Genomic DNA, 25231 nt, shown 5'->3' with positions numbered 1-25231 from the left:
CCCCCCTTTCCTTCCCTCTCCCTCCCTCTTCCTTCTTCTCCTACTCCAACTAGGGAAAGGGGGAAAACCTACTCCTACTGGGAGTAGGACTCCCCCTTGGGCGTGCCATAGAGAGGGCCAGCCCTCCCCTCCTCCACTCCTTTATATACGGGGGAGGGGGCACCCCATAGACACAGAAGTTGATTGTTTAGCCGTGTGCGGTGCCCCCTCCATAGAATTCCACCTCGTTCATATCATTGTAGTGCTTAGGCGAAGCCCTACGTCGGTAACTTCATCATCACGTCATCACACCGTCATGCTGACGAAACTCTCCCTCGGCCACAACTGGATCAAGAGTACGAGGGATGTCACCGAGCTGAACGTGTGCAGATCGCGGAGGTGTCGTGCGTTCGGTACTTGATCGGTTGGATCGCGAAGACATTCGACTACATCAACTGCGTTTCATAACGCTTCCGCTTTCGGTCTACGAGGGTATGTAGACATACTCTCCCCCTCTCGTTGCTATGCATCTCCTAGATAGATCTTGCGTGATCGTAGGAATTTTTTTGAAATACTGCGTTCCCCAACAGCAATAGTTGGCGAGACAACAACGGTCCTATGATGGAGATCAAGGTGTCAAGCCGGTGACGACGGTGATCATGACGGTGCTTTGGAGATAGAGATCAAAGGCACAAGATGATGATGGCCATATCATGTCACATATTTTGATTGCATGTGATGTTTATCCTTTATGCATCTTATTTTGCTTAGTACGGCGGTAGCATTATAAGATGATCTCTCACTAAATTTCAAGGTATAAGTGTTCTCCCTAATTATGCACCGTTGCTACAGTTCGTCGTGCCGAGACACCACGTGATGATCGGGTGTGATAAGCTCTACATTCACATACAACGGGTGCAAGCCAGTTTTGCACACGCAGAATACTCGGGTTAAACTTGACGAGCCTAGCATATGAAGAAATGGCCTCGGAACACTGAGACCGAAAGGTCAAGCGTGAATCATAATATGATCAACATAGTGATGTTCACCATTGAAAGCTAATCCATCTCACGTGATGATCAGACATGGTTTAGTTGATATGGATCACGTGATCATTTAGATGACTAGAGGGATGTATATCTAAGTGGGAGTTCTTAAGTAATATGATTAACTAAACTTTAATTTACCATGAACTTAGTACCTGATAGTATTTATCATATCTATGTTGTTGTAGATCAATGGCCCGTGCTACCATTCCTTTGAATTTTAATGCGTTCCTAGAGAAAGCTAAGTTGAAAGATGATGGTAGCAATTACACGGACTGGGTCCATAACTTGAGGATTATCCTCATTGCTGCATAGAAGAATTAAGTCCTGGAAGCACCGCTAGGTGCAAGACCCGTTGCAGGAGCAACTCCGACGTTATGACGTGTGGCAGAGCAAAGCTAATGACTACTCGATAGTTCAGTGTGCCATGCTTTACGGCTTAGAGTCGGGACTTCAACGACGTTTTGAACGTCATGGAGCATATGAGATGTTCCAGGAGTTGAAGTTAATATTTCAAGCAAATGCCCGAATTGAGAGATATGAAGTCTCCAATAAGTTCTACAGCTGTAAAATGGAGGAGAATAGTTCTGTCAGTGAACACATACTCAGAATGTCTGGGTACCACAACCACATGACTCAACTGGGAGTTAATCTTCCTGATGATAGTGTCATTGACAGAGTTCTTCAATCACTGCCACCAAGCTACAAAAGCTTCGTGATGAACTATAATATGCAAGGGATGGATAAGACGATTCCCGATCTCTTCGCAATGCTAAAGGTTGCGGAGGTAGAAATCAAGAAGGAGCATCAAGTGTTGATGGTTAACAAGACCACTAGTTTCAAGAAAAAGGGCAAAGGGAAGAAGGGGAACTTCAAGAAGAACGGCAAGCACATTGTTGCTCAAGTGAAGAAGCCCAAGTCTAGACCTAAGCCTGAGACTGAGTGCTTCTACTGCAAAGGGACTGGTCACTAGAAGCGGAACTGCCCCAAGTATTTGGCGGATAAGAAGGATGGCAAAGTGAAAGGTATATTTTATATACATGTTATTTATGTATACCTTACTAATGCTCGTAGTAGCGCCTGGGTATTTGATACTGGTTCTGTTGCTCATATTTGCAACTCGAAATAGGGGCTACGGATTAAACGAAGATTGGCTAAGGACGAGGTGACGATGCGCGTGGGAAATGGTTCCAAAGTCGATGTGATCGCCGTCGGCACGCTACCTCTACATCTACATCGGGGTTAGTTTTAGACCTTAATAATTGTTATTTGGTGTCAGCGTTGAGCATGAACATTATATCTGGATCTTATTTGATGCGAGACGGTTATTCATTTAAATCAGAGAATAATGGTTGTTCTATTTATATGAGTAATATCATTTATGGTCATGCATCCTTGATGAGTGGTCTATTGTGATAGCCTGGCTTAATAGGGATGATAGACTACTCATATCAATAAGGAATTCCTTCTTTTCCGGAAGCCCATTTGGACAGAACTCCAAAGTTAAGTGTGCTCAGCTTGGAGTAATTTCAGGATAGGTGACCGACCGGGAAGTTGCTCCCGGGTGCGCACTAGTGAGGACAAAGTGCGCAGAAAAGACTAGTATTAATCTGTGGGGCCAGTCTAGATCCCGCCAGGAGTAACGACCACCGGCGGGTGTGTCTGGGGCGTTACAAGTTGGTATCAGAGCCGACCCTCGCGGTTACACGGATGTTTGCAGACAGGTGCGCGGTCATGTTGTTCATGACGTTTGTGACCTGTCGTGGCACCCGGCATGGCACATGTACCGGACTGGATGCACAGACGTATGTGCCAAGAGGGGACGTTCCTGTGGCCCGACGAGGACGTCGGTTCCTCTGAGTGGGGGTGTATGTGATAGCCTGGCTTAATAGGGATGATAGACTACTCATATCAATAAGGAATTCCTTCTTTTCCGGAAGCCCATTCGAACAGAACTCCAAAGTTAAGCGTGCTCAGCTTGGAGTAATTTAGGATGGGTGACCGACCGGGAAGTTGCTCCCGGGTGCGCACGAGTGAGGACAAAGTGCGCAGAAAAGACTAGTATTGATCTGTGGGGACAGTCTAGATCCCGCCATGAGTAACGACCACCGGCGGGTGTGTCCGGGGCGTTACATCTATTCTTGTTGAATCTCGATTGTAGTGATACACATATTCATAATATTGAAGCCAAAAGATGCAAGGTTAATAATGATAGTGCAACTTATTTGTGGCACTACCGTTTAGGTCATATTGGTGTAAAGCGCATGAAGAAACTCCATGCTGATGGGCTTTTGGAATCACTTGATGCTTGCGAACCATGCCTCATGGGCAAGATGACTAAGACTCCGTTCTCCGGAACAATGGAGCGACCAACTGATTTATTGGAAATAATACATACTGATGTATGTGGTCTGATGAGTTGAGGCTCGCGGCGGGTATCGTTATTTTCTGACCTTCACAGATGATTTGAGCACATATGGGTATATCTATTTGATGAAACATAAGTCTGAAACATTTGAAAAGTTCAAATAATTTCAGAGTGAAGTGGAAAATCATCATAACAAGAAAATAAAGTTTCTACGATCTGATCATGGAGGTGAATATTTGAGTTATGAGTTTGGTCTTCATTTGAAACAATGTGGAATAGTTTCGCAACTCACGCCACCGGGAACACCACAGCGTAATGGTGTGCCCAAATGTCGTAACCGTACTTTATTAGATATGGTGCGATCTATGATGTCTCTTACTGATTTACCGCTATCATTTTGGGGTTATGCTTTAGAGACGGCTACATTCACATTAAATAGGGCACCATCTAAATCCGTTGAGACGACGCCATATGAACTGTGGTTTGGCAAGAAACCCAAGTTGTCGTTTCTTAAAGTTTGGGGCTGCGATGCTTATGTGAAAAAGCTTCAACCTGATAAGCTCGAACCCAATTCAGAGAAATGTGTCTTCATAGGATATCCAAAGGAAACTGTTGGGTACACCTTCTATCACAGATCCGAAGGCAAAATATTCGTTGCTAAGAATGGATCCTTTCTAGAGAAGGAGTTTCTCTCGAAAGAAGTGAGTGGGAGGAAAGTAGAAATTGATGAGGTAATTTTACCTTCTCCCTTATTGGAAAGTAGTTAATCACAGAAATCTGTTCCAGTGATTCCTACACCAATTAGTGAGGAAGCTAATGATGATGATCATGACACTTCGGATCAAGTTATTATTGAACCTCGTAGGTCAACCAGAGTACGATCCACACCAGAGTGATACGGTAATCCTGTTATAGAGGTCATGTTACTTGACCATGTCAAACCTACGAACTATGAGGAAGCAATGATGAGCCCAGATTCTGTGAAACGGCTTGAGGCCATGAAATCAGAGATGGGATCCATGTATGAGAACAAAGTGTGGACTTTGGTTGACTTACCCGATGATTGACAAGCAATAGAGAATAAATGGATCTTCAAGAAGAAGACTGACGCTGACGGTAATGTTACTGTCCACAAATCTCGACTTGTTGCGGAAGGTTTTCGACAAGTTCAAGGAGTTGACTATGATGAGACCTTCTCACCCATAGCGATGCTTAAGTCTGTCCGAATCATGTTAGCAATTGCCGCATTTTATGATTATGAAATTTGGCAAATGGATGTCAAAACTGCATTCTTTAATGGATATCTTAAAGAAGAGTTGTATATGATGCAACCAGAATGTTTTGTCGATCCAAGGTGCTAACAAAGTGTGCAAGCTCCAATGATCCATTTATGGACTGGTGCAAGCCTCTCGAAGTTGGAATATACGCTTTGATGGTGTGATCAAAGCATATGGTTTTATATAGACTTTTGGAGAAGCCTATATTTACAAGAAAGTGAGTGGGAGCTCTGTAGCATTTCTAATATTATATGTGGATGATATATTGTTGATTGGAAATAATACAAAATTTCTGGATAGCATAAAAGGATACTTGAATAAGATTTTTTCAATGAAAGACCTCAGTGAAGCTGCTTATATATTGGGCATCAAGATCTATAGAGATAGATCAAGACGCTTAATTGGACTTTCATAAAGCACATACCTTTATAAAGTTTTGAAAAAGTTCAAAATGGATCAGTCAAAGAAAGGGGTCTTTCCTGTGTTACAAGGTGTGAAGTTGAGTCAGACTCAATGCCCGACCACTGCAGAAGATAGAGAGAAAATGAAAGTCATTCCCTATGCCTCAGCCATAGGTTTTATCATGTATGCAATGTTGTGTACCAGACCTGATGTGTGCCTTGCTATAAGTTTAGTAGGGAGGTACCAAAGTAATACAGGAGTAATCACTTGACAGCGGTCAAGAACATCCTGAATTACCTGAAAATGACTAAGGATATGTTTCTCGTTTATGGATGTGACAAAGAGCTCGTCGTAAATGGTTACGTCGATGCAAGCTTTGACACTGATCCGGATGACTCTAAGTCACAAACCGGATACGTATTTATATTGAATGGTGGAGCTGTCAGTTGGTGCAGTTCCAAGCAGGGCGTCGTGGCGGGATCTAAGTGTGAAGCGGAGTACATAGCTGCTTCGGAAGCAGCAAATGAAGGAGTCTGGATGAAGGAGTTCATATCCGATCTAGGTGTAATACCTAGTGCATCGGGTCCAATGAAAATCTTTTGTGATAATACTGGAGCAATTTCCTTGGCGAAGGAATCCAGATTTCATAAGAGAACCAAACACATCAAAAGACGCTTCAATTCCATCTGCGATCAAGTCAAGGAGGGAGACATAGAGATTTGCAATATACATACAGATCTGAATGTTGCAGACCCGTTGACTAAGCCACGAGCAAAACATGATCAACACCAAGACTCCATGGGTGTTAGAATCATTACTATGTAATCTAGATTATTGACTCTAGTGCAAGTGGGAGACTGAAGGAAATATGCCCTAAAGGCAATAATAAAATTGTTATTTATATTTCCTTATATCATGATAAATGTTTATTATTCATGTTAGAATCTTATATTTACTAATTAGAGGCACCATTAGAGCTCCCACGTTAATCGTAGAAGGTAACAATATTTAGCCGTTGATTTGATTTAGAAACAAACTTAAGCCATTGGATCTTCATAACGGTAGGTTAAGTCCAACGTGATATAAGTTAAAAAAAACAATAACGAGCGCCCTAGCAGATATCTGTACGCTCAAAAGAGCAAGGGACACGTACACACTAAAAAACAAAGAGTCCATCTATGCTATGATTATTAGGAAATAAAAGGAAATCTGAGTAAAAAAGGAGTCTCGTCCGTTCCCACAAATTAAGAAGGAAATTGCCAGTCTGTTAGAAAAAAGAAGGAAATCGCCAGGTTTCGCTCCCACAAATTAAGAAGAAAATCGCCAGTCCGTCAAAAAAAAGGAAATCGCTAGGTTTTTTTAACCACACACATTATATTAAACCTTACGTAAGAAAAAAATTCCTATAGGAAAACGCATCTGACACATCATCCAAGTCCAACGATCGTGAAAAAAACAAACACGGAAAGCCTGTCGTAAAAAATAAAAATAAATGGAAATACTCACGTAAAAAAACAAGGTACACACAAATTAAGAAGGAAAGGCCCCGTTAAAAATTTCTTGACATCTAATTAATCGACCTCATCAAAATTAATTAGTATCCATATAAAAAATCAAAATTAGTTAATCCGTTTGATTGTTTCACGTAAAATTCACCTGTTTCCATAAATTAAGAAGAAACTCCCAAGTTAAAAACTCCAATGATATAAAAGGTAAAAAAAAACCACGATCCCGTCGATTGCCCATGAAATAAAAAATAAGCCTCCATCAATGAAATATTCTTCCGGTTAACGTCTAGATGGACTGCTTCATATGGTCGATGCATCCTTCTCTGCTTGGAACCTGCTCTCCTACCTACACCTATGGCCGGTGGTGCATGGAGCTGGTCGAAATTGGCCGCAAGATGACACCAGCTGCGCGCGGCAAGGAAAGACTTGCATCGAGTCAAGACTAATTGTATAATCTACGAGATGAAGTACCTAAAAAGTCGGATTGAATTAAGTTAGATGTTATTTTCAACAACAAAATCAGACTATAGTTTTGATTTCTTGAGTTGGACACGTTGGGCCAGTTAATTTATTAGTTACTTTTCGTTGACGACATTTCGTTTATGTAGATAAAGCACATGGGCAGCGGATCGGTGTCCCTAATAATGAGTAATCCATCACATCATGCTTCCCATATATACTTTGTACTACTACGGGTGTCCTACATAAAAGGAAATGTAAGAGACAACATTACAAACATTAATTTTTTTCCATTATATTGGAAAATAAAGGATATCCGTGCGATCAAAGAAAATTCAGATCTGTTTTGCACATCCATAATTCTTTTTTCAAATTTAAATCCAGTTACAATTTGTACTGCTTTGCTTACTACTCCTGGTAAACAATCTGAACAAGGGAGCATGCAGTACTGCTAGGGAGGACCAATCATCCTTGCTAATTAATTGTCAAGATCAGATGTGGATGAGTGCATCTTGCATGGCAAACATAAATAACATTGGATGGAGCGGCTCGCCGAGCTACTCCTCTAGCCTGTCGGACCTTAGCTGCATCCGGTATCGCCAGGTGCAAGGTAGTGGTGTCATGTGTTTGTAAGAAAAAGATAGTTGTTTCCAGCAAGTTTAGTCGAGATGCTAAATCAACTCTGTGTTGATTATTATTATTGTGCACCCGCATAATATCTTTTAATAATCACAAATTTCTACAGTAACAAAACAATCTTTATGTCATGCACCAAAACGATCTCATCTAAACCAAGGATTATGTATGTGATATACATACATGTATTAGGGATAAAAAGTACTATAAACATCCAGGCACATTAATCACAAAAAGAAATTCTTTAAGATTTGCTTTGGTACGGACGAGAGCTTGAAAGCCGATTAATTCATAACAACTTATTCATATTATTATCCAACATTTCTAATTCGCACCAACATTTATATTTACATATATGGTGTTTGAAAAATACTAGCCCATGCAGATGCACGGGTTGATGACTAGTTGTATTAACCGGAAACTTAGTACATGTGTGAATACATAGACAAACAGAGTGTCCCTAGTATGCCTCTACTTGACTAGCTCGTTAATTAAAGATGGTTAAGTTTCCTGACCATACACATGTGTTGTCATTTGATGAACGGGATGACATCATTAGAGAATGATGTGATGGACAAGAACCATCCGTTAGCTTAGCAATAATGATCGTTTAGTTTTATTGCTTTTACTTTCATCATGACTTATACATGGTCCTCTGACTATGAGATTATGCAACTCCCGAATACCGGAGGAACACCTTGTGTGCTATCAAACGTCACAACGTAACTGGGTGATTATAAAGATGCTCTACAGGTGTCTCCGATGGTGTTTGTTGAGTTGGCATAGATCGAGATTAGGATTTGTCACTCTGTGTATCGGAGAGGTATCTTTGGGCCCTCTAGGTAATGCTCATCACTATAAGCCTGACTAATGAGTTAGTTGCAGGATGATGCATTACGGAACGAGTAAAGAGACTTGACGGTAACGAGATTGAACTAGGTATGATGATACCGACGATCGAATCTCGGGCAAGTAACATACAGATGACAAAGGGAACAACGTATGTTGTTATGCGGTTTGACCGATAAAGATCTTCATAGAATATGTAGGAGCTAATATGAGCATCCAGGTTCCGCTATTGGCTATTTATTGGACATGTGTCTCGGTCATGTCTACATAGTTCTCGAACCCGTAGGGTCCGCACGCTTAACGTTCGATGACGATTTGTATTATGAGTTATGTGATTTGATGACCGAAGTTTTCCCGGATGTGATCACGGACGTGATGAGGAGTCTCGAAATGTTCGAGAGGTAAAGATTCATATATTGGAAGGTTACACTCGGACACCGAAATGGTTCGGGATGTTTCAGATGAATTTCGGAGTACCGGGGGTTATCGGACCCCCTCCCCCCCTGGAAAGTTAATGGGCCAACATGGGCCTTGGTGGAGAAGAGAGAGCGTCGACCAGGAGGTGGCGCACGCCCCCCCCCCCTTGCCAATCCGAATTGAACAAGGGGTGGGGGCGCCCCCCCTTCCCTTTCCTACTCCTCCTCTCTTTCCCCCTTTGCTACTCCGGAAAAGGAAAAAAAAGGAGAGGGAATCGTACTAGGACTAGGGAGTCCTAGTAGGACTCCCCACACCTGACGCGCCTCCTCCCTGGCCACCGGCCTCCCCCCCTCCTTTATATAGTGGGAGGGGGCACCCCAAAGACACATCAAGTTTTCTCTTAGCCGTGTGTGGTGCCCCCGTCCACAGTTACACACCTCGATCATATCGTCGTAGTGCTTAGGCGAAGCCCTGCACCGGTAACTTCATCATCACCGTTGCCACGCCGTCGTGCTGATGGAACTCTCCCTCTTCCTCAACTGGATCATGAGCTTGAGGGACGTCATCGTGTTGAACGTGTGTTGAACACGAAGGTGCCATACGTTCGGTACTTGGATCGGTTGGATCGTGAAGACGTTCGACTACATCAACCGCGTTACTAAACGCTTCCGCTTTCGGTCTACGAGGGTACATGGACACACTCTCCCCGCTCGTTGATATGCTTCTCCTGGATAGATCTTGTGTGATAGTATGAAATTTTTTGAAATACTACGTTCCCCAATAGCGTCACCTTCTACGTGTGTGCACCTCAATCTCACAAATGAATGCACTCGTCACTCGCCGAAGAAGCACAAAGGTCCTCTCTTTTTTAACGACGGATGGCCAAGGGACCTCAATCGCCGACGCACCATGCGTGCAGGGGCATGAGCGTCGTTCCTCAGCTCCCGCTCCCGCGCCGCATGGACCTGCTCTCCTCCCACGGTTGCCCTGCTACTTGCCGGCCAAAAATCCGCCTCCCGACACCGCCACCCATCTTCTCTCCCCCCACCCCCTTTCGACCTCCAGCCTCCCGAGCTCGCCTCCTTCCCCTCCACCCTCTGTCGTCGCCGCGTCAATTCCGGTAGCTCCCCACTCCATTCCCTCCTCGCGCGTACAGGTACAGGTACAACACCCGATCCGACCTCCCTCCGGTGCTCGTCGATCGATCAATTGCATCGATTCGTCGCCCCCGCCGCCCTTCTGCTCCTCGCTGGCGCCGACACTCCGACCAACCCCGCCAACAAAGACACCACATGCACGACTCTACCCTGACTACGAACCACTACTGCTCTCCGGCCGCCCTCCGGTTCCTTCGCTGCCGACCTGTACGAACCACCGTCCCGATGCTCTGTTTCTCTTTCCGGTAGGTGGGTGTGGGGAGCTACGTTGTCGGTCTCTGGCAGACGCACGCATGTTGTATTCCCCGTAGGCGACCGCGACTGCGACGTTGAGCTTACTGTATACGGAGTACATGCCTCCCTCATTTTAATTCTAGAAGAAATAAAACATCGGGACCAATTCTCAAAATGAAAATCTCCACCCAACATTCGTTTGTTTGTTTTTTTGCGAGAGAACATTCGCTTTTTTAATGAGATCCCTAAAAAAGATCATCTTTCAATTGATGTTCTGGGATTAAAACTACACTATTTATTTAGTTCATTTTATTGACACTGAATTTACTTTAAAATATTTTATGATGTATATTGTTCTTTTATTAAGTACTTCCTCCGTTCCTAAATATAAGTTTTTTTAGATATTCCAATATAAACTAGATACGGAGCAAGATGAGTGAATCTATACACTAAACTACGTCTATATACATCTGTATGTAGTCCATATTAAAATCTCTAGAAAGACTTATATTTAAAAACAGAGAGAGTACTATCTTTGTCTGTTCGGAATAGTTGGCGTTCAACCGGAGTGTATCTAACACTAAAATGTGAATAGATACCCTCATTTTAGCGTCACCTAATTCCGAACGGAGAGAGTACCTACTTATACGGAGGACTCTCTGCCGAGCTCGATTGATGACATTTTCTTTGAACTGTCCGAAAGTCTAGAAGTGCTTATAGAAACTCGTGGCTTACATAAGAGCATGTGTGCCATGGCCTGGATATCGAGTATGCAATATGATATCTACAATTAAACTTTCCCCCATACGTCCCAGATGATCGGCGGTGCAACGGGAGATTTGTTGGGCCTACTTTAAGTTCACTTTTCCATCATTATTTCAGGACATGTCAAGAATGTCACACCTATTGTCGCATACTTGGAGCCTGCCCTGCAACGGTGCACATACGAGATGAGATGATGCCTAGGTTCCTCCGTGATTGTTTCCATGCATATCATCTCACATATTGTCGTTTGGTAAGCCAATTGTCTCCTACTCGACTGACTGACTCATGACGTCGGCAAGTGACGATAAGGCCAACACACACACTTATTGCCGGCCATAAAGAAACCGTTGATCGTCGATACGCCTAGAGCCAAATGAAGCAAACATCAGTTTTGACCCCAACTACAAAAAATATTGACATGACAAAAGATATTTTAATTATCATGCGATCCACATGTAAGTCAATTTCACAAGAAGGATTGACATGTAAGATTTTTTACTTAATTTGTATTTATTATGTGGGACTCAACTTTTATGCAAAATCTAAATATAAATTAAATGTATATTGCGTGGGACCCAAAGTCAGTGCAGAACATAGGATAAAAACACATGCAATACATTTTTTAGCATGGGCCCACATGCTGGAAATGTTCCAAACTTATTCATTGTTTATGTTATGTGAAGAGGGAAGAAATTGGAATTTGGGAGTTTACCGTTTACCATGACTTCTTCCGGGTCATAGCTCATCCCCAAGGCCAACAAAGTTGGTGGTGACAGTAAAAAGAACACCAAGTAGGATAGCCTCATGTGGCACAGTTGCGTTTGGATCAAGTGTTTTTTGTTGACTCTAATGCAACGAAAAACAATGTCGAAAACCTTGTGTGCCAAATCAACCTATTTGACTAGTGTCTTGCTGTTTGTCGAGTGGCTTTTCTTTAGAATAACAAGTGACATGCGATAATGAACCTTCTTTTCAGCCCTACTCAAATAGCTACATGCGATAATCTTTATCACAACGTGCATTTCTGGCTCATGTTGATGATCTATCGACTGCAATGACTGGACATTCATGCTTAGTTATGATTAATTTGTAGTTACAACTGATAATTAAACTTGACCATGACCCCCTTTGGCCCAGTGCACATACGATATGAGATGATGCCAAGGTGCCCCTGTGATTGTTTCCATGCATGTCATCTCACGATGTCGACCACGTGACGATAAGTCCTACACGTCATACTCCTTCCCCGACCTAAAGAAATTATTGAATCATCGATAAAGTCCAAACGAAACCAACATCATTTTTGACCCCAACTAAATGAAATGTTGACAGGACAAAAGAGCTTTTAAGCATCACGGGATCCACATGTAAGTCAATTTGCCGACTCAATGGCTGGTTCGATGAGATGCACAATTGATTAGGGGGTCCCACCTGACAATTCTTTTCAAAAGTTGCAGTTAAAAAATCATTTCATTTTTTATTTCATATATATATATATATATATATATATCCTAAAGTTGTTTTCTAGATTTGTTTTCCCAATTTCGTATAATAATCCATCAAGAAACTTAGGGCGGAGTGGTAAAAAACTTTGACATATGTTATTGGCGTGATCCGCATGACATGAGGCCTGTGTCGTCGGATCTCGAAGAAAAGAGTGGCTGGGATCAGATCTATGAGGGCAATCCGTGGGAGGGGCAAGTTGACCAATGAGGAGGTAGGAACCCCCCCCCCCCTTGCTTTGTTTCTGTTGTGTAGTGCAAAAGACACGCAGGTATCATCCGTCCGTCCACGGTTCCCACCCGTCCTATCAAAGCATGTGCAAATGCGGGAGGCATCGCGAAATATTTCCCGCTCGAGTCAGAAGAGCGAAAGAAAGGAGGCATCGTGAAATATTTCCCACTCAAGTCAGAAGAGAGAAGGGAGGAGGCTGAAATTTTGCGCGGTTCCAGACTTTGAATTGAAATGAAATGAAAAGAGAACATCTAACCTAGACACCCACCCCCAACCCTCACCCACACCCTGAGACTACCCACAGTGGGAGTAACATAGATGGTGACATAACACATATCTAGGCAAAATAGATAATGTGATAAGTAATTAATGAAGAAAGAGAGTCATGTGGTAACACAACTAGTTACTCTCTCGGTTTCTTTTTAGTGTGCATATAAGATTTAGCTACCCACTATGGAGATAGTAATATAGACTAGTAACATATCCTTGAGGTACTCTTGGTACTCCAAGTTTAGAAACAACATTCATAAATGTTTTAAAAAATTCTAAAAAAAACGTGAATGTTCATAAGAAATGTAACTACAACCTCTAAAAATTTCAGGTCCAAACTCGTAATGTACATTAAGAAACAAAAATGTGAAATCTGACATGAATAATGTAAAAAAGACAAAATCAACATTGACACTATTCACATCTGGATTTCACATTTTTGTTTCTCAATGTACATTTTGAGTTTAGACCTGAAATTTTTCAAGGGTTGTAAACACACTCCTTGCGAACATTTACATTTTTTTTCGGAATTTTTGGAAACATTTAAGATTTGTTTTTTAACTTGAAGTACTGGGAGTACCCCAAGTATGGGAGTACCAGATATTTTCACTTCCCATTGTAGCTAGTCTGAGCCCAAGCCCACTCTCTGTCTGTTTCTTCTCCTCTCCCGATTCCCACCCACATCGCCGCCGCCGCCTCACCCACCGGCCACCTCGTCGCCGTGCTACCCACAGCCGCCCACCCTCCCTGCCCTCCCCTCACCACCTTCTCTCCCTTGGCGGAAGGATCCCCTTCGACTCCCGTCGCCATTCCTGACGACCCCGAAATCTCCTCTCCTCGAGTTCAGATCCGCACCACTCCAACCTACAGGCGATGGCGTCGGCGAGGCTGGCCCCGAACGGCGTGGGGGCGGCGCTGGCGGGGGACACGAACCTCAAGCCCGTCGCGCACATCTTCGCCGGGCAACTCAGCTACCTCCGCGGCACCGTCGTGCAGCTCGTCGAGTAGGACGGAGATGCTCCTCCACAGTCGCTGCTGCACCGGGAGAGGAGGAGTACCTGAGTTAACCTGAGTTGTACTTACTAATGAAGACGAACTCAAACCATTCAAAACTATTAAACTGAGCGCATCCACTTAGACTCTTGCTTAGAAAAGAAACTTCCTTTTGCTATGTTCTTGTTCTGCCTCTGATCTTAATTTGTTATGAAATTTGGAGGCTGCAGTGATGCCTTTCTCGTTAACCTGAGACGTGCTCACTAATGCAGAACATTCAAAATTATTAAACTTAGTGCCTCCACTTCTACTTTTGCTTAGAAGAGACCCATTTTTTGCTGTGTTCCCTTTCTGTTTATGATCTTTTTTTACGAAATATAGAGGGTGTGGTGATATGTTTCTCTTTGACCTGACCTTTTTGATCTGTTGCTTCCCTGTTTCTGATCTAAGTTTGTTACAAAATCTGCTGGCTGCGGTGATGTTTTTCTCGTTAACCTGAGATGTGCTTACTGATGAAGACAAACTCAAACCATTCAAAAGTATTAAACTGGGCGCCTCCATTTCTATTGTTGCTTAAGGAAAAAGAATTATTTTGCTCTGGCCCTTTTCTGTTTCTGATCTAAGTTTGTTTCTACATTTGGAGGCTGCGGTGATGTTTTTCTCGTTAACCTGATGTATGTGCTTACTAGTGAAGACAAGCTCAAACCATTCAAAATTATTAAACTGAGCACCTCCACTTCTACTCTTGCTTATTTGGCTTCAAGTTCATTTTTGCAAGTTCCGCTTTAGTATTTGGTTAGGCACTTGTAATCCCGCCAGTTTTTCTCCTCTGGTTGTTTGGTTCTAAAAGCCACCTGCACTGTTGGATATGGTATCCCTGGTTACTATTTTAGTATTGCAGTAGCTAGGATCTCGTTAAAGTTCATGTGGAGGCATCTTGTTTGTCAATGCATAGTTTTCTTTGCTATCTATCTGTTTGTGCTTTATTTTTGGGATTTGAGGCTGTAGTGATGGTCTGTTGTGATAATTAGTGTCACTGTTTCTCTTCTGCTCTGTGTGTCCACGGCCATCATGCCGTGGTAATGTCCACAGCCATCGTGCCGTGGTAAGTTCGCCATGGCAATTTCTAGTTTTTTTGGGCTGTGGTGGTGCTCACCGTTTGAGTGGATTTAGCCCCTGAGATCTAATTTAGGTGTGTTTTTATCAATTAGTGGAAACTAGACTTGGAACTCGTATTTACTGTTACATCTGCTTGTTTTCAATTTATTGCCTATGATTGATGAACATAGTCGACGTTCTCTGATTTGTTTTGGTCTACTTGCATGTGAAAGCTGCATACCAAGCATTTTCTCTGTTAGACATGTCTCACATTATGCTCCACTGCATCGTTTGCTTTTACTAATTCTCCACACAAATGATTATTTTGGATGGACTCCAAAGTGTGATCCAGTTTCTAGTTTGATCTCTTCTTTTTGTTATGTATAAAACATGATCCAAAGTGTTTTAGATTGCCTCATGGTTTTGGCTTCTTTGTTGCCCTATTATTTGTTTGAGCTTATTATCCATGGAAGAACCTTTTTGATTGCTGAGTGCACAAGCTCTTCTAAAGCTTTGTTTCCTATGACTCTTGCCCTTTTACAGCAATTTTATTTTCGGAATTACTATACTATAGATACTTCATGCTATGAAAATCCTACCTCTTTGTTTTATCAAAACTAAGTGGTTATTTTAGATTTATTATGTAGCTTGTAAACAAAAAACTACTTCTGCCTTGGACTTTTCTTCTGACCCTGCCTCTTTTGCATTGTAAAATCTACTCCCTCCGTCCCATAATATAAGATCGTTTTACAAGCTAAAGCAGCTTGCAGAACAATCTTATAGTATGGGACGGAGGGAGTAGTTTTCAAACATCATTCCGTGAGAAAGGTGATATTTTTCTTGTCTTTTGGAACTACTTGCGCACTTATCTAATATTTTTGTTTTCCTTGCAGCCTTAACACTTGTATGTAAGCGTGGAGAGAGTTTGATGGTGATCAGGGGGTGGTAGTACATTTGTAGCTGTAGCCAACACTTGGTTTTGTATTTGGCACAAGTGGAGAGGTGCGTCGATGACCCGTTGATATTCAGTTGCTGGGCATCGTCCCCGTCATGGCATCCGTCTTCCAGCACACCAACGAGGTCATCCATCCACCCATCCATCTAGCTAACACTGAACCATATGCATGTATGGTGTGCATGCTTGACTGATGCTTGATGTCGTGTATATGTGCAGTGGTCGTCGCAGACGATATTGATGAGGGCATGCTTTCTGGTGCTTCTGCTTGCGGCCAGACATGTGGTACGTACCTGCACCCGCGCGCTCCCTTTCTTCAATTGTCACGATGACCGGCGCTGATCGCCTGCTGTCCTACGCGCGAAAAACACCAAATGCTACCTAGGAGTACATACCAGGGTACGTCGTGCAGCTAGCTATTGTGACCTTAAGTTCACTGAACCCGCATTCTTGACACATCAGCTAAACAGCTGAATGACTGAACCTGTAGCCTATAGGTGCTGGCTTGAGAAATCAAGCGCCCTAAAGGCCGTCTAGTGCAACTACTACTGATCTTTTATGCTAGCTATAGAGGAATACTGGTGTAACTCTCAATGTCATACTAATTTCGTCCCTCGACTCTGACAAAAAAAAGGGAAAATTTGGGAATTAAATTCACACAATTAAATTTGAGAAATCTCATCTTTATTCTCTACTTCTGTAGCTAAATTTTGTTTCGAGGGAGCTGATTTCTTTCCAGATGAAAATTAGGAACAATAAGGGTTTCGAGCCATACATTTAACAGCCAGTGCTGGTGGCAATCCTGTCTAACCAAGTTCATTCTTAACTGCTTCTGCTACGGGTTGGTGAGTTGGTGTATGCTGAAACTTACACATATTTTTTCATTTTTTGAACCTAAAATCAAATCTGCATTCTTGCTGTATGACTGAATCCATGCGTGCTGGCTTCAGAAATTAAGCTTGCCAAGTCCATAATTGTGCAACTGCTACTGCTACTGCTTGATCTATATATGCTAGCTATACATAGAGGAATAGCGTTGCGCCTCTCAAGGCAAACTAATTTTGGTGCCTCGACAAAATGGTCTTGACAAAGAAAATTAAGAAATTCACACACTTCAAGTACTTGTTCAACCTGCAAAGTTTGCAAAGTCTGAACTTTGCTCTATACTTCTGCAGTCACATATTCTTTCAGCACTGACCTCTTTCCAAATGAAATATTAGCTGGGGACAGTAAAGGTCTTGAGCACTTGAGTACCCAGTGCTGGTAACAACCCTGTTTCACTCTGCTTTCGCTCTGGAACTGACAGATAACGTCCCATTTCCAGAACCTAAAATTAAATCATCTACTCCTTTCAGTTGTTGAGTCTACCTCAGTTCATTCTTAGTAGTAAAGTTCTTGATAGCCGGTGCTGGTGGCAACCCTGCCCATCTCACTTCATTCTGGACTGCTTTTGCTATGGGTTTGTCTATGCTGAAACTGATACAAAATTTCCCATTTCTAGATCCTAAAATCAGATCTGTTTCTTCTTTTTCAATCACTGATTCTCAGTTCTGCAGTAATACTTGTTCATCTGATATTATGCGTGCGTGTGTATGTGCAGAGCATGAGATGGCCAAAGTTTTTCTGGATCTCAGTGTGTGCTCCCTTGGCGTCCGTCATCGTATCCACCCTGCTCGTCTTCCTGTTCAAAGCGCAGAACCATGCCATCAGCATCGTAGGAGAACAACAAAGACTGAGCTTCCGCCGCAGATTAGGTCACTTAAATGTGGCTTGAATTGCCCCTCGTGGGACAAACTGCTCTTCGATCTGACATATCTTGGACTTGCCATGAAGACCGGCCTCGCCTCGTCACCGGAATCATCTCCCCTACAGTATGCTATATATGACCTCACACCATAGTGAAACAATACCCTACGCTTCAAATTATATTTGAGTAGGTGCCACTGATAATCTGATGCGTGCCCTGAATTTCACTCTGACAGGAAGGAGTAGCAGTCGGTATTTGCTTCAATCAAGGACTACCAGGTGGATGGCAACAAAGAGATGATGGCCACTGGGTTGATGAGCATTGTGGGCTCATCTCCAGGAGAGGTGCGTCGATGACCCGTCGATATTCAGTTGCTGAAGAAGGAAAGATGGTGGTGAGTAGCAAGACGAAATCATTCACGGCTTAGTTAGTTTGTCATGGTGTCAGAATAGCTGAGTTGCTGTCGTGTTAAATTTTTGTTGTGGAACATATCTCTCGCAGTTGGTAGTCTTGACTTTTTGTTCATCACAATCCTTATTCGTCCATTGCCATATAACTCTTTTATACTGTTATGCTGCTGGAAATTTTAGCCAGAAAATGGCCCAGACTTGAGTGTGTTCATATTGCAATGGTATTACTCAAAAGGGAATAAAATACTTGAGTGTGTTCATATTGCAATGGTATTACTCAAAAAGAGAACGAGACTAATTAAAACTTCTCGTTAACTTACTAATGAGCTTAAATTGTTGACCGTGGTGAAAAAGATAAATTATCCACACCACATATTTTCATCGAGTGCAGATACAAATGAAGAATTTGCACTTCCAGAATCCACTAGTAACACCATTACTCTGTTCTGTAACTGCACTTCTAACTGCATTCGAATCCCTACCCTACAGCAGCCACTGATATTTGCATTTGATGGAATGAAGCTGTTATGCTTTCACTGACAGAATTTTCAGACTCTAGCACTGGTTCTGACTGCATATAATAGATCAACTCTTGAACATGATGCAACTGCACTGAAGTTTTGCACACATGACCCCGAACCCATCTCTCTCCACAAACGAAGCATAATCCCTTGGCTCGTCGGTACTGACGGAGTGCTGACCACTTGCCTTCAGTCTGAACGTGCTTTGGTTGTTCCTGGAGCTTTGTGACTTTAGTAGGCTTGGATTTCGGCAGCAGAGGTAAGGGAAGTGGCGTAGCTCTCCTGCTGCCACTCGAATTCATCGGTATCAATCCTTTTCCCAGATCCTCATGAAGTAAAGCCAGGTCATAGGCTGTGTCAAAATCCTTCGGCTTCTGCAAACGCCCGGTTTCGGGCCATCCAGGAAACGAGCGTGTAATGCAACAAATCTGGCACATCCTCATACGCTGACGACTGATCATACGACTCAGAGAATCGCTCAACATAAACCTCCACCATGGATGTCTGAGCTATGCGGAATAACTTGCAAATGAGAGACCGATGTAAAGTTCGTGTTTGATGAATCTGTCGTTCGAGGCAAACCTGGTACGCTCAGAAATGTCTCTGTGTCGTAGGTATTGTTCAAGGACCAGGACGGCCATCTCCTCAACGGATAGCAATAAGTGAAATCTGCAGGAGGCCCAGATCACGAGGAAAATGGACGATTCTGGCTGGAGGCGAGGGAGGAGTGGAGGGGAGGGGAGGGTGCAGACCGGTGGCGAGGGGAGAGGTGGGTGGCGGAGGCGAGGGGAGAGATGGGCGGCGGAAGGAAGGGGAGGACGGGGCAGCGGCAGAGGGATCTGGATCGGGGAGAGGAGTGGGGGCGGGGAGGGATCTGGATTGGCTAGGGTTCACGCGCGTGTGAGAGAGAGGCTGCACTGGGTTGGATCGACGGATGGATTGATGTATGGTTGGATGGATGGACGGATGTTTGCCACGTCACCGATCCATGCCACAACGAATTCCACCAATCAGAATTCAGCCTATGTTTCTCTTATAGTTTTTATCCTTTTATTTAGGGCAAACATTCAACATATTAACCACTTATAGTTTGTTAAAATGAAATAATATTGTGCACATGTGTGTATCTTGTGATGACAAACAATGTTGATCTGGGGAGTTCTCATTTTCATTCCACAAAATACCTGTTTTCTATTTTTCGAGTGCTCGAAATGATTTTTTTGTGAAGGACCTACCATACATCTATTGCAAAATTGGACCAAATCATTTTTCTAAAATATTAGGCAATGTTTAATGCAGAATAGACCAAATAGTTGGGTGTCAAAAGTTTTGATCCACCTCTCGTGAAAAAGACAAATTTCCGCCGATTCAGCTGAAAGCGGGTCAAGTTTGAACTGCAGCTGCCTCATAGTTTGTTCTTTATTTTTTTTCAAAAATCATTTCTAGTTACATAAGTATCTATTTAATCAAAGAAACACTAGAATATTTCCAAGATTCAATAACTAGCTAAGAACGGTCAAGCCCGCCGTTTTTGACCGCATGTTGAAACGGACATAAAGAATTAAAAAAATCAAAAAATTGGAAAACCTTCGCATTGTGTCATCATATGTGACCAAGTTACCAGGAAAAATAATAAATTTGTAATACGTCAATTATTTTAAAAAAGTGTTCTCAGAAATGAGCTATCATGCGTGAAGATTCATGGCTTTCAAGCCAAATGATCAATCTTATGGCCACATTCATGGCATAGTTTGTTCAAATGATCTCATATTATGCACAATGGTGCATCTTGGAATTCCAAACAATGTTGCCTAAGTGAGTTTTCATTTACTTTTGACGGAAAATTCATTTTCCATTTTTCGAGTGCCCGAAAAGAGGTTTTTTGTGAAGGACCTACCATATATTTGTTGCAAAATTGTACAAAATCAATTTTATAAAATAATAGTACATATTTAATGCACAATTTACCAAATGGTTGGATGTAAAAAGTTTTGATCCACCTCTCGTGAAAAAGACAAATTTCCGCCGATTCAGTTGGAAGCGGGTCAAATTTGAACTGTAGCTACCTCATAGTTTGCTCTTTATTTTTTTCAAAAATCATTTATAGGTACATAAGTATCTATTTAATTAGAGAAACACCAAAAAAATTCAAGATTCAACCACTAGCTAGGAACGGTCATGCCCGCTGTTTTGACCCCATTTTGAAACGGGCATAAAATTTTTAAAAAAAATCAAAAAATTGGAAAACCTTCGCATTGTGTCATCATATGTGACCAAGTTACCAGGAAAAATAACAAACTTGTAATACGACAATTATTTTAAAAAAGTGTCATCAGAAATTAGCTATCATGCGTGAAGATTCGTGGCTTTCAAGCCAAATGATCAATTTTATGGCCACATTCATGGCACAGTTTGTTCAAATGATCCCATATTGTGCACAAGGGTGCATCTTGGAATTCCAAACAATGTTGCCTAAGGGAGTTTTCATTTTCTTTGCACAGAAAATTCATTTTCCATTTTCCAAGTGCCTGAAAGAAGTTTTTTTGTGAAGGACCTACCATATATTTGTTGCAAAATTGGACCAAATCAATTTTCAAAAATACAAGACCATATTTAATGAACAATTGACCAAATGTTTGGGTGTCAAAAGTTTTGATCCACCTCTGATGAAAAAGACAAATTTCTGATGATTCAGTAGGAAGCGAGTCAAATTTGAACTGCAGCTGCCTCATAGGTTGCTATTTTTTTTCCAAAAATCATTTATAGGTACATAAGTATATATTTAATCAGAGAAACACCAATAAATTCTAAGATTCGACCACTAGCTAGGAACGGTCATTCCCGCCATTTTGACCGAAAAAAATTCAAAATATTGGAAAACCTTCGCATTGTGTCATTATATGTGACCAAGTTACCAGGAAAAATAATAAACTTGTAATACGGCAATTCTTTTAAAAAAGTGTTCTCAGAAATGAGCTATCATCTCTGAAGATTCATGGCTTTCAAGCCAAATGATCAATCTTATGGCCACATTCATGGCATAGTTTGTTCAAATGATCTCATAATGTGCACAAGGGTGCATATTGGAATGGCAAACAATGTTGCCTAAGGGAGTTTTTATTTTCTTTGGACGAAAAATCAATTTTCCATTTTTCGAGTGCCCAAAATGAGTTTTTTTTGTGAAGGACCTACCGTATATTTGTTGCAAAATGGGACCAGGTCATTTTTATAATATATTAGGCCATATTTAATGTAAAATTGACAAAATGGTTGGTCGTCAAAAGTACCTATACACCTCTGGTGAAAAAGACAAATTTCCGCCGATTTAGTAGGAAACGGGTCAAATTTGAAATACAGCTGCCTCATAGTTTGCTCTTTATTTTTTACAAAAAATATTTATAGGTACATAAGTATCTATTTAATCAGAAATAAATGGTTTGGTGGCGATATGTTGAGGTTTGGATGGTGTCCCAGGGCCCCAACTCCAAAGCGCATAGACTCGCATGCCCGCCGCGTGGTCACCACGTGACCATGGTGTTGCCACCCGTTCCGGGCGGCCTAGGCATGTCTAGTGGGTTGGGCACTCCCCTGATAGGTGTTAGGAAGGAGAAGGCAATAGAAGAATCTCACGAGGAGACTGAACTGAGCTCAAACATGAATTAGCACCCAAGTGTTTGATTAGTGGTACGGGAAATGCGCTTGGCCAATGGGCTTGAGTTTTGGCTGAGGATGATCATCTACTAAGGACACTATCTTGGAAAATTTGCAGCTCAAATGGAGGATCCTAGGTGTCACTTGCTTTGCAACGTACCACACTGGACAGAAATATGAATGTTGAAGCCACACTCACATGTATTGTTAGATGGGGCTCAAATTTTGTGGAGAGCTATGATTTGGGAATATAGAAGATGTGGAAAAAATTTAGCTCATTAGGATATGCCTAGCTAGTACTTCGTTCACAACAGTTTGAGTTGAACAATTTTTTTGGAAATTTGCCGAGGAAGATTTACTAGGCAAATGGAGTTGAATATTGTCATGAGGCAATGATTTGGATAGTAAATAATTCCCAATTATTTTGGAATTTTTTGGAATAACAGAAATATAGGTTGCTTCACAGCCTAGGGCAAAAATTGACACATGGACATGACACATAGGCAAAACTGATGAGATGGCGCCTAGTCATCACAACCCACCACAATTTACAAGGCTATGGCCATCTATATTGGTCGTTAACAACTAGAGATAAGGCAGCGGACCAGCGCTGTTTGCTTTATGACCATTTCGTGTAAGGAAATTACGACCTTTCTGACCAAAATGGTCGCAATGGTTTAGGGTTTGGAGCCCCCCGAACAGATTTTGACCAATTGGTCTCAAATGGTCATAGATCTATGACCAATTCTTCCAGGGTCACTGACAGAAGGTCACTAGTTGACATATGTCTTGTACCCTACCTCGTGGCCGCCTTGGAGACCCCCTGACTTGTTCCCGACGCCAAAACCTCTTATATATATACAGAAACCCCCAAAACATAACCTAGACCGGGAGTTCCGCCGCCGCAAGCCTCTGTAGCCACCAAAAACCAATCGGGACCCTGTTCCGGCACCCTGCCGAAGGGGGGAACCCTCACCGGTGGCCATCTTCATCATCCCGATGCTCTCCATGACGAGGAAGGGGTAGTTCACCCTCGGGGCTGAGGGTACGTACCAGTAGCTATGTGTTTGATCTCTCTCTCTCTCTCTCGTGTTCTTGATTCGGCACGATCTTGATGTATCGCGAGCTTTGCTATTATAGTTGGTTCTTATGATGTTTCTCCCCCTCTACTCTCTTGTAATGGATTGAGTTTTCCCTTTGAAGTTATCTTATCGGATTGAGTATTTAAGGATTTGAGAACACTTTATGTACGTCTTGCATGTGCTTATCTGTGGTGACAATGGGATATTCACGTGATCTACTTGATGTATGTTTTGGTGATCAACTTGCGGGTTCAGTGACCTTGTGAACTTATGCATAGGGGTTGGCACACGTTTTCGTCTTGACTCTCCGGTAGAAACTTTGGGGCACTCTTTGACGTTCTTTGTGTTGGTTGAATAGATGAATCTGAGATTGTGTGATGCATATCGTATAATCATACCCACGGATACTTGAAGTGACATTGGAGTATCTAGGTGACATTAGGGTTTTGGTTGGTTTGTGTCTTAAGGTGTTATTCTACTACGAACTCTATGATAGATCGAACAGAAAGAATAGCTTCATGTTATTTTACTACGGACTCTTGAATAGATCGATCAGAAAGGATAACTTTGAGGTGGTTTTGTACCCTACAATAATCTCTTCGTTTGTTCTCCGCTATTAGTGATTTTGGAGTGACTATTTGTTGCATTTTTAGGGATAGTTATATGATCCAATTATGTTATTATTGTTGAGAGAACTTGCACTAGTGAAAGTATGAACCCTAGGCCTTGTTTCCTAGCATTGCAATACCGTTTGTGCTAACTTAATACTCTAGATGCATGCTGCATAGCGGTCGATGTGTGGAGTAATAGTAGTAGATGCAGAATCGTTTCGGTCTACTTGTCGTGGATGTGATGCTGGATAACATTTTTTTCGCGAAATACGGTGGCCCGTCCGATGGGTCCCCGCTGTCAGGTGGAGGAATAATTATTTTGCGCGTAATAAGGAGGCACTTCCTTGCTGCGGCTGTGGACCCAGCTGTCAGCCTCTCCATGTACAGTACTCTTCCGATGGAAGTCGGTCATTGACCACATTGACCACGCCGCACCGAGAGCACCAAGGCAGTGGACGACGGCGAGGCCTAGGAAGGGGACGATGCGGAGCCAGGGAAGACACGACAGTGGATGCCCATGCAGAGAGGAGTACGAGGGTTCACTGGTTCGGTTGCGGTGTGAGGCTGTCGTCGCCGTAGATTAACAGGGTGTGTGGGTGAGTAGAGGGATGACCTGGCCAGCGATGGGAGTAGTAGGGGGCGGTGAGGCCTCCGCGGCATCACAGCCGGCCACGGGAGGCAGGAGCATGCGGCCCGACCGACGCTGCTTTGGGTGGCTGGAGCAAGAAGACCAGAGGTTGAAGAAGCACTACGCCGTTGGATAGACATCGTACGGTCAAGCTAGAATCGTTCATATTGACTAAGTTGACAAAGCACTCTGTCCCCGTGAAGTTAGTAGGCCCACAAGTCAGCCTCCCACCAAGGTGGGTCCCAACTAGCAGGGGGAGTATTCATTTTTTTGTGCGTAATAAGGAGGCACTTCCGGTGGGTCCGAGTTGACAGCGGGGGGAGCGTTTTTTCGCGAAATACGGTGGCCCATCCGGTGGGTCCCATCAGTAAGGGGAAACAATTTTTTCGCCAAATACGGTGGCCCGTCCGGTGGGTCCCTGCTGTCAGGTGGAG

At 42.7% G+C, this 25231-nt stretch overlaps 1 long non-coding RNA gene across 1 annotated transcript; it reads left to right on the top strand.

Annotated features, from left to right (window-relative positions):
* The first annotated feature begins 13702 nt into the window (after window positions 1-13702).
* On the top strand, window positions 13703-18492 carry LOC125539968. The gene is made up of 4 exons (XR_007297123.1): window positions 13703-16272; window positions 16367-16432; window positions 17748-18018; window positions 18130-18492. It is a non-coding gene; the product is annotated as an uncharacterized LOC125539968 (long non-coding RNA).
* The last annotated feature ends 6739 nt before the right edge of the window (window positions 18493-25231 follow it).

The sequence above is a fragment of the Triticum urartu genome, chromosome 2 (assembly GCF_003073215.2).
Source record: "Triticum urartu cultivar G1812 chromosome 2, Tu2.1, whole genome shotgun sequence".
Classification (NCBI taxonomy): domain Eukaryota; kingdom Viridiplantae; phylum Streptophyta; class Magnoliopsida; order Poales; family Poaceae; genus Triticum; species Triticum urartu.
Note: the sequence above shows the minus strand (reverse complement) of the source record. Positions and strands in the feature narration are given on the sequence as shown.